Source organism: Anastrepha obliqua, chromosome 1 (assembly GCF_027943255.1).
Source record: "Anastrepha obliqua isolate idAnaObli1 chromosome 1, idAnaObli1_1.0, whole genome shotgun sequence".
Taxonomy (NCBI): domain Eukaryota; kingdom Metazoa; phylum Arthropoda; class Insecta; order Diptera; family Tephritidae; genus Anastrepha; species Anastrepha obliqua.
Window position 1 is genome coordinate 108,836,203 of NC_072892.1, and position 11,468 is coordinate 108,847,670.

At 36.4% G+C, this 11,468-nt stretch overlaps 1 long non-coding RNA gene across 1 annotated transcript; it reads left to right on the top strand.

Annotated features, from left to right (window-relative positions):
• The first annotated feature begins 222 nt into the window (after positions 1-222).
• On the top strand, positions 223-1,134 carry LOC129235681 (uncharacterized). The gene is made up of 3 exons (XR_008581597.1): positions 223-292; positions 439-700; positions 762-1,134. It is a non-coding gene; the product is annotated as an uncharacterized LOC129235681 (long non-coding RNA).
• The last annotated feature ends 10,334 nt before the right edge of the window (positions 1,135-11,468 follow it).

The following is an 11,468-nucleotide window of genomic DNA, read 5'->3' on the forward strand; positions in this document are numbered from 1 at the left end:
TATATGTACTATATATTTTCTCGGCATTTGTAAACGCTTGTGAATATTTCCGCTCTGCCAAGTGAGAACAATCACATTAGCAGCATTTCAATAAGATTAACTTGAGCAAATCACCACTGACAGCATGACAAAGTATCTGCGTTGATGGCAGATTTTTGAGTAGGTTAAATTTGTTATTCTAGCAAACGTATTGTTTAGACAAAGATTTTTGCTGATTTCGACGGAAAAAATACTAAAATAAAATGGACGGAAATTTAAATAAATACACGCTCTATCTGCCACATTCAGCGAGGTAAAATGTGAAATTAAATATATGAATTTATATTGGTTTATTTTTGTCCGGAAAGAAGTAAATTATTATAAATTGTGATTTCTGTAATGATAATTGCGAATCCGCGGCGCAGTGATGATGTAGTGATGAGCTTTTGTGTCTTGCAGGTACATCGAAATAGTGCAGTGATTAAAGATCAAGCGGCTCAGTTGGCTATGCCATCTCTAACGAATTAACTCAAACGCTCCACCTCTGAAAACATGCGATGCGGTACTTACTCGGTGGCAAAGGACGACAAAGATGTCGAATTACCTGTAAATCATTGCCCGGAGAGCATGGGGAAAAAACTACAGGCGCAATTTGTTTGACTAGACCAAAACATATGCGATTACTACGCCCATCAAGAAAATAAGAGGATTTGAAAGTAAGGTGGGATTTCAGATTTAAAACTTGCGGGTTCAATAATGTCATTAACATTTAATTTTAACAGTTTGAAACTAGTTTTGTACCTGAATAATGTTAAATTTCGTGACGTCTGGCTATTACCTAAGTACAAAAGACTAATCCGAGAACCATTAAGGAGATGAAAACATAATCTGTTTGCGCTATTCCGGAAATCGATTTCAATAAATGTTTACAGATTTGGAGAAACTACAGGCTTAAATATTATATATTGTATCGGAGGGTGGTCATACATTAAAGGTTATGATATAGATTTAAAAGAATAAATAGGGATTTTAAGTGTTATATCCATTTTTACTTGATGGTAGGCGTACTCGTAAGATCGGAAAATTCGTATAATCACAGCCAGAAATTCTTCGACCTTACACTATCACAACACTTTTCCTTTTGTCGAATCATATATGTATATAAATGTACTTACTCGTGCCATAAGTTCTGTTTCAAGTTAAGTCCGGTATAGACATGAAATTATAATACTTTTTGCAATGAAGCTATTTTTTTTTAGTCATGTATTGGGTATGGGAATAAGTTTCCGCTCTCGTAAAAGAGGTGTCGCTGCTGATACTATTTTTGTGTTCACTTTAGTAATATACTGGTGATTTGAATATGTATATGTGAGGTATCAATCGCAGAAGTTGGCATTCGTTTGAAGCGTAAAGTTTATCTCACGTCAAAAGTGTCTACGTTCGCGTCCCATGCTTCATTATTACCTTTTAAAGAAGAGTGCTGCTGAAACGTGTCGTATATTGATCAATATTTACGCTTGGTAATCAATCTCCATCAAATACAACCTGTAAAGAGTGGCTCCGATGCTTCCAAAGTGGCAATTTCGACATGAATGATAAAGATCGCGTCCCAAGACAGCTGGTTGTAAGTTTGGTTTGGGACCCGCCACTAAAAAATCACCCACCCAAATTCTACCAGAAAGTTCGGCGACTTACAGAAAGTTTTAAAACCGGGGCGTTTTCCTGTAAGAACAAAGACGGCTCTCTGGTGACTGACATCCAGAGTATACTTAAATTATGGAGGGAACACTTCTCGAACCTGTTAAATAGTGATAGCTGCGAATGTCACAAAGAATGTTAAGATACCGATACTCCAATCGCGGACGACCGAATTGTCGTTCCGCTACCCGACCATGAGGAGGTGAGAATAGCGAAAACGCGGCTAAAGAACAACAAAGCCACGGGCGCCGACAGACTGCTGGCTGAGCTATTCAAACATAGCAGCGAGGAGCTGGTAAGGTGCATGCATCAGCTTCTATGAAAAATATGATCGGATAAAAGCATGCCTGCCGATTGAAACTTAAGTGTGCTCTGCCCAATCCATAATAAGGCTGATCCTGCAATTTGTGGCAATTACAGCGGGACTAGTCTTTTAATATGGCCTATAAGGTTCTAGCGAGCGTATTGTGTGAAAGGCTGAAACCCACCGTCAACCAACTGATTGGACCCTATCAGTGTGACTTTAGACCTGGACAGTCTACAATCGACCAAATATTTACAATACGCCAAATCATGGAAAGGACCCATGAAAGGGGAATCGACACATACCATCTTTTCGTCGATTTCAAAGCTGCATTCCACAGTACGAATGATTGCCGCGGTGTCTGAATTTGGTATCCCCGCAAAACTAATACGGCTATGTAAGATGACGTTGCACAATACCAGCAGCGTCGTCAGAATTGGGAAGGACCCCTCCGAGACGTTTGATACCAAACGAGGTTTCAAACAGGGTGACTCGCTGTCGTGTGACTTCTTTAACATGATGTCGAAGAGGATCGTACGAGCCGCAGAACTTAATTACTCAGGCACAATATTCTATAAGAGCGTACAATTGTTGGCGTATGCCGATGATATTAACATCATCGACCTTAACAACCGCGCTATTAGTTCTGCCTTCTCCAAACTGGATAGAGAGGCAAAGCGAATGTGTCTGGTGGTGAACGATGACCAAACGAAGTACCTCCTGTCTTCAAACAAACAGTCGGCGCATTCGCGTATCGGCACCCACGTCACTGTAGACAGTTATAATTTCGAGGTTGTAAAAGACTTCGTTTATTTAGGAACCAGCATTAACACCGATAACAATGTTAGCCTTGAAATCCAACGTAGAATCTCTCTTGCCTTCAAGTGCTACTTTGGACTAAGTAGGCAACTGAGTAGTGAAGTCCTCTCTCGACGAACAAAACTAACACTCTACAAGCCTCTCATCATGCCCGTCCTAACATATGGCGCAGAAGCTTGGGCGATGACAACATCCGATGAAGCGACGCTTGGAGTGTTTAAGAGAAATATTCTGCGCAAGATTTTTGGACCTTTACACGTTGACAACGCGATGGAACGATGAGCTGTATGATCTTTACGACACCATTGACACGGCGCGGCGAATAAAGATCCAGCGGCTACGCTGACTGCGTCATGTCGTCCGAATGGATACACACGCTCCGGCTCTGAAAGTATTTAATGCTGTACCAGCTGGTGGTAGCAGAGGAAGAGGAAGGCCTCCTCTGCGTTGGAAAGATCAGATGGAGAAGACTTGGCTTCACTTGGTTTGTCCAACTGACGCCGGTTAGCACGAGAAAGAAACGACTGGCGCGCTTTGTTAAACTCGGCCAAAATCGCATAAGCGGTTATCGCCCCAATTAAGAAGAAGAGATTCAATTATAAAAGGTTAGGTAAGTAATGACAAGGGAGTTTTGAAACTTTGTTATAAAAGGCTGTATTTATGAAGGATCCCCTTTTTTCCTAAAGGTAGTACAAAGAACTAAAAGTAACTAATTAGTGCTGAAATAAAAAAATTAAATAAAATTAATTAAGCTACATTAAAACAAAACAACAAAAAAATTATTGTTTACTTTTAATGGACAAGTAATGTATATTTAAAATTTTTGCGATGCACATCTAACAACACAAAAGCACGTAAAACTTAGTGATATTACATAGGTCTTTTAAGTTAGTTCATAGTTGTATAAAAACTTTTCTAAAAATATCCAATTAACTGGATTGCTTCCGAAAGTTTACCAAGTTTGTAGTAAGAGTTGAGACGAACCAAAACTCGATCAAACTCTTAATTATGAAAAAAGAACGACGCGCAGAAGTCATTTATAAAAATCATATTATTGAAATAATAAGGATATTAAATAAACAATTTTGTCAAACCATTCAGAAGTATTTAATACGGACTGAGAAACAGTGGCAGAATTTTTGTGGAACATTTTGCCTCTCTAAACTCTCAATAGATGGGTATTTTTGCATCTTTTATAGTAAAGAGCAAAAAATACTTATAGCAGAGGAATATAACGGACCAAAATGTACCACAAAAATATTTACCTTGCAATTCTATTATGAATCGTAAATGAACGTATCCCAGTGGATATAAGACATACTAAAAAGTTTATTAAATTGCAGATTAATACGTTTTTAACTTTAATTACTCACAATCAGAAAAACGATTTTCAATGAATAATAAAAACAGTGTTGCCGAAAATAAAAATAACAACTGCAAAAGCTTAATTTTTACTATAATTTAAAAGGCATGCAATCTTCAAAACATTTACGTAAATTTGTAAAAAAGCAACATGTATTTAAATTAGGTAGCCGATTTGTCAAGAGGGAGCGAGGAAGCTGTTTACAATCTAATTTTCTAGATATATGTACATAATTCAATCATGATTTATAAACCATTTACAGTTGACTTGTCAGCGTAATTTTTAATTGTCTCCTAATTGCCGGCTAACATTCATCACATTTTTATAATTTTCTGTAAAAGGAAAGGACTGTCTGCCCTATCGACCATTATTGGGAAAAAACTTTTGTTATTTTATTTATTTCATGACTGATGTCCACAGTGGGCACTTCCGTTCTTGCAAGGTGGCCAAAAATTAGGTCGATTCGTGACACAACTCATACGAATATTTGTCGCAAAATCCATGTGCTACTAGAAGGATAGAAAGAACAATAAGTGTGTGCCAGAAATAAAGCTTCAAAATTTTCAAAAAAAAAGGAAAGTTGCTCTTTTGGGCACCCAATGTACAATATATGTGTATATATGTATATGGGGATGTGTATACCATATGCAAACGAGCCAGTTATTTGAAATATCGCATGCCAAAAAGATTCAGTATATATTTTTTTTTTGTGTAAAGCATCCATATTTATTTTTGAAAACTACATTTATGTATGTACTTAGGGGAATACTATTAAACAGCAGTTTGCTTATTTTTTTTTTTTTTCAAGTTTTAAATGAACTTATAGGAACATGCATACACATGTGCATATTTATCGTATTCCTTTTCGGTTTTTGCAGGTGTCACATTGGCAACGAATTCACTTAGGAACCACCCGCCTTAAATGACTCATTCTATGAATAATTCCTAAAATGCAAACAGCGAAAACATGAAATAGTCTGTAGGTTAAACAATACAAGTATATCGCTCATTTAGTGCAAGAGGGTCATAATCCAAAATACCGAAATATTGAATAAAACGACTTTAAAGTCTTCGACTAAGAAAAAATGCCTAACTAAGGAAAAATGAAAGACACATTTTCAATTAATCAGTTAACAGATATCGCGGTGTTTTTTAAGCAGCATAAAATAATAACTGGAACCTTTTCATCATTATTTAATCATTAGTATCTCTATTTTTATCCGCTGAATGGCAGTTATTTGTTAAACATCGAAAGAAACCTACAAAAATTTAAGAACAAATTGCGATTCATGAAATTTTAATTTTTAACTACGATCCTGCTAAACCGAGAACCGTTGTGGACCTGAATCCCCAAACATCCTTGCACCCCTTGTAAACAAAACGACCACTTATGTGGTGTTGACGATCCTTCGTCAAAACAAATGAGATATAAACAAAAGCAAATGAGAATTCAAGTAAATTTTAACCACTGTGAGGCCGCTTACGAACCTATTATTGCAGACAGTTCCAGAAATTATATCAGATATTGCCATTCTAAGCACCTGTAGGTGCGACAACGGCCGCACATGGGCTTCCGCCAACAATAAATACGCGGCTATCAGGCTTTGTGGAAAGCCCGCTATCCAAGAAGAACATAGTACCGGTGAAGGGTACATGCAATCCACGCTAGATCCAGTTTGACAATAGTGCAGTACGAGCAGCTCCTTCAAATCATTATACTAGAAGCTAGTGGGAAATCGCCTTTAATCATAACGGGGGACTTTAACGCCAGGGCAACAATATGGGGCAGCAAGCGCACAAATAAAGTAGCAGAAATTATTCTTGAAACATTCGCTCTACTCCACTTTACTATTGCAAATAGCGCCGGAAGATGATTCAAATATAATCCAATAGATTGCTTGAGAAACAATGCAAACCTAGCTTCAAAATATTTTGAGAAAATTACCTGATCTAGAAAAACTGAAAACATAAATAATGTTTACATGTCTCGGCGTTTTTATGTGTCTTTTTGTCTTATAACAGAGAATTATGTAGTGAAAATCGTACTGTCACACCCTTTTGCAGAATGTTTCAATTGCAGAATCAATCAAATCAAATTCAAATAAGTTCAGAATCAGATGAATCATTTGTTAGACTAACAGTGGCGGCTCAAAATGTTGACTGTTTGTCAGTATAATCCCCAGAAATCAAATGAAATGTTGGAAAATGTTTTCAACTTATTTCCAAGGTGCTGCTCAATAGTGCATTTATGAAAAAAGGAAAGTTTTGACAAAACAAGTTTTCATCGGATATGATTGTCTAGAAGCCAATATGGTGTGGATCTTGGAATGATGGCAGTATAATCTGATGTTTTTCGAAAAAACTGCTGATAATTTCTAGTATATGCGATAAAATTTAATATCAACTCTGTGTATTTATTTATTTAGTTTCAACGAGATGCCGCGCTACTAGGTTGTTCAATAAGTTTCAGTATAGTCTCCCTGAATATCAATATCCTTTTTCCAATGAGATTCCAATTTATGAATTTCATCACTGAACTAAGAATCTGAAAGGACTGCAAAACGCTTCCACAGCTGTTATGACCTCATCTTTCGCTGAAAAACGCTTTCCATGCATGCATTTGTTTTAGGAAACAAACAGAAGTCGCTAGGAGCCAACGCTCCAACAATTCGAACTTTTATTTTTATGAGTTTAGTTTCTGTGAAGATGCTATAATAATAAAATAATTTTTTTCTTTTTCAAACTGGGTCTTTTTCACGAATTTTTTCCTTCAGCTTATCTAAAAGGTTAAAATTTATTGTTTTGCCAGTTTCCAAGTAATCCATAAACTAAATTTCTTTCGCATCCCAAAAAACTGATGCTAACGTCTTCTTGGCCGATTTCTAGATACGAACTCATTTCGAAGCCGAAGAACCAGGTGCACACCACTTTTAGCTTCTTCTTTTGATTTAGGATCATGGTGAAACACCCAAGTCTCATAGTGATGAATCAACGCACAAAATCCTTTATCATTTCGAAAACTCTGTAAATGTTTCTGAATGTTGTTCAGGAATGTGGGATCCATTGTGCACACAGCTTTCTGAAACCCAATACTTCAGTCAAAATATTGTTTACACTGCCCAATTAGATGCCTTGGCCTTCTACTAAATCCCTTTCAGTCTTTCGACAATATCCTGTATTTTTTCTACGATTTCTTTCATTGTTGCTGTTTTTGAATGTCCTTGACGTGGATTTTATTCATTCTACGACCACGTTTAAATTCAACAACCCATTTTCTTTGCATTTACACCTTTAAATTTTTAAAAACTCAATCACAGCACGATACTTGATTTTTTCATTGTAGAAAATACTGTAGCACGTCGATACTACATAAATGGCTTGTAAACAAAGAATGAATAGACAGATTTAAATGAAAATGAATGTGTGGACGAAGATAACAAAAAAATTAGGCTAGTAGCAACCCCCTCTCTTATCGAACCGCAAAACTTCCAGAAGTCCTCAAAACATTCTTTAATCATTTTATTGGCATAAGTTGTAAATAAATCTTACTTCGCGCATACAAGACTGATAAGTCGAGACTATTTTCCAGAAACTTGAAGCTTCGAATATATAGGTATGTATAAAAAAATCGTAAGACCCCTTACTCTCATATGGTTACGAAGTTTGGATGCTGAAATCAAATGAAGTCGATCAATTAATTTGTTTCGAAAAAACGATTCCTTTCTGAAAATGTTTGGTCCTGCACGATTACAAAGATGATACCTACCGCATTTGGTACAATGATGAGTTAGACATACTTATCAGAGAGGCAAATGTTATCAGATAAGTTAAAGCACAAAGAATTCGATGGGACGGTCACACTCTGCGCATGAGCAACGATAGAACTGTAAAAAAATCTTCGAAACAAATACACAAGACGACACAAGAAGAAATCGGCCGAGGAAAATATGGAGAGATTACATAGAAGAAGACATAAGAGCTATGGGCATATTTGATGTCAAAAGATTAGCTGAAGACCGTTTGACGTGGAGAATAATTGTAACGGAAGCAATGATTCACCCGGAACTGGGATGCTATGAGGACGCTGATAATTATTTTATTTACAGGATACACAACTGTAATCCCATCCGTGGTTCATATTCAACTCAAAAGACCACTTGATTCGCTTTTGGGTAGCGAGGAACAGAGAATGGCGCCAGCTTAGCCTGAGATTCGAGATGAAACTCGTTTGCGCCTTTATTTAAGTATTTGAGATTGTTTTTTTTTTCATGACTCTTCTTAGCGCACCCTACTAAGTACCTTATCCCAAATTTATTGAACCTTGTGGTTCGGGAACTTATCGTTATGGCAAACAGCTTGATACAATGCACTAACATTTCATAAGCAATTTGAGAGATGTAACGATTTGCTCGGCCAATGAAATGATGAACAAAACACGCAACTTACACGCGGGTAGAAAGTTGACGTAATATTTATGTTGGAAAATTCAAGAAATAAATTAAGTCAAATTTTGTCCTTGATTTTTGGATTTTTTCCCCCAAACTAGTATTACATGTATGCATGGCATGTTTTATCTACGACGAGATGTAACTGAATAATTAATATAACTTTTTCACCCTCAAAGTCTTGAGAAAATTTTGATTTTACTTTTTTTTCAGGCTTTGTATAAATTTTATTTTTAATTCTGGTTAGGCTCCAAACGCCACGAAATGTGCGCAATGACAGACAAGTACGGCAATCAAAAGTAAAACCATCAGATCTCATACGCAAAGGAATATTCTGATCCATTGTCAGGTAGTTGGACGCTCCAATGACGACAATGGTTCTTCGTTACCAAGCCGTTTCTGTACCTATTTCGCTCAGCCTATTAGCGTTGAATTAATTCTCATGACCAACGGGCTGAGGTATGCATTTTAGTCACCTCTTACAACACTCATCCGTTACCGCGAGCAAATTCTAACCCCCTCACTTGCTAAAGGTCATCGACATTTGCACTAAATAAATGTTTCGAAGTATTGATTATTTAAATTGTGGTGTTTATTCCCGTGACCAAAGCAAAAAACTGCCTAAGTCGACTTTAGACTAAAAAACAGAACCCTACTAACAAAAGTTTATATTTACGAAAGTTCCTACCACACTGATAAAAACAAAAAGTCTAAAAGCTTGGGTGGTGGCCAAATGTGACACACACTTGTCTAAGATAAATATGTATGGATAAAAAGTGCTTCTTTTAACTTTATTATATCGTTTACTGCTTGCAGCTAAAAAATTACTGATTGTGACACTTAGAACTTTATGTGCTGTTTATATCAATAAAAATGTATGTGCATGCTAAGAACTTACTAAAAAAATTAAAATTGTTCTTAAAAAGAAACAATAAAAGTTTAGTCAAACGTTTTCGCATTTAGATATTCTATACCTTATTTTGGAGATTTTACAGAAAAAGCTTTCCAACAGTTTTCAAATGAAATTTTAATAAAAACAAAAAGCTCACCCACAAGACCAAACTACGAATTTTCAATGCATGCGTCAACTCTGTTCTCCTATATGACTGTACAATGTGGAAGTTTACCGCAATGATCACAAGGCATCTCAAAACTTTTAATAATCCCTACCTACGCCGCATATTGCGAATTTTCTGGCCTCGAACTATATCTAACACCGAATTTCTGAGGAAGGCAAATCAATCCAATATGGCGACTGAAATCTGCAGAAAGAAATGGCAATGGATGAGCAAACGAAGAGTGACGCCAATATGACCAAATCGGCGCTGTGGTGTACCCCCTTTCAACAGAAGTCGACGACGAACCACTTGGCGCTGTTCAGAGGGGGCTGAAATAAGGTCATTGAATTCGACCTGGAATAATTTTAGAGCCCTTGCACAAAATCGTGGGATACACATATTATAATATAAAAATAAATAAGATGAATTGTTGAGACCTAGGCTCCAACTAGGAATTAATATACATGGTGTGATCTTTATATAGGTAGGTATATATTGAATTTCAGAAAGAAACACAGTTGCAAACCGTTCAAAGTGTTAGAATAAATTAATCACTTAATACGAGAGTTGCTTGAAATGCCAGTGCAACAATAATAACCACATTTATTTTTTGTTTTTAATTTTTCAAGTCAGTCTTATTTTAGGCTTATACACTACGTCCAACGCTACTCTACTTTGTTGATCCCTTCCGAATAATAAGATTTGTCCAAGTTTGGAAAATAGCTATTTCTCCCTACAATCACCTCCTCACTTAAATAAAATCCTTTTCCCGGCAGCTATTTTTTCAAATTCTCTGGAGAAACGAGTTGGAACCCTATTTTCATTAATTTCGCGACTCAACTGCTGAGGCGTGAGCTTGTGCGCTGTCGTGATGGAAAAGGAAAAACACTCGACTTCCTCGATTCAAACGAATGCCAAACTCGCAAACATAAGCCGATCTGGCTGAAACTTGGTGTGTGTGCTTCCGAGAGATGTTAGTAATTGAACATAATCTCGATACACACCCTCGTTGCCATATCTGTGACTTTGCACGAACTTTTCAAACGACCCTCGTGCGGAAAATAACTTTGCCAGTATTTTAATACAGAAGAGATTTTGAAAAGCAAAATAACATCTGTGAGGTGCCAGAAATTTAGTTCGTATTCAAGAAGAACGCTTGATTTAAGAAGAGCATTTTTACCGATAAATCATGTTTTCAAATGAAGCTCATTTCTGACACGTCGAAAATTTGAAATTTTCACAACTTAATTCCATCTTTTGGGTGAGATGAATTTTTTAACTCACTGTAAAGGAAACAAATAAAGCTCGTGAGTGCAAACATTATATATGTGAGTTTATGCTAAAAAATACCAGATTTTTCGTAGAGTTTCAATGGGGCAAAATATAAATACAGCCCTCATATCGCAAAGAGAAGAAAAGTTAAGCAAGTTAAAGTACGAGTTAACAGTTCTTTTTTGCTGATTTCCTTCTATATGCAGATGACTTGAAAATATTTTCAGCGTTAAGGAAGGCTGATGTTGTTTTTAGGTTACAATCAGATAATATGTACACCTTCGTTGGTAGAATAATTCTAGCATCTCTTTAAACATCTAAAAATGATATATTTTCTTCACCGTTCAGAGTTATTGTTACGCCGTCCATCAAGGATTGAAACCTGAAATCGAAGTTGCCATTGATGAGATAAATGCCGCAACTCGCTATTATAAAGTCAACTGTGAACCATGTTTGTGTACCATGTTTACTGGCAACGTTTACTATTTTCAATAAAATATTACTGTAGGTATAGTATATAAATAAAAAAA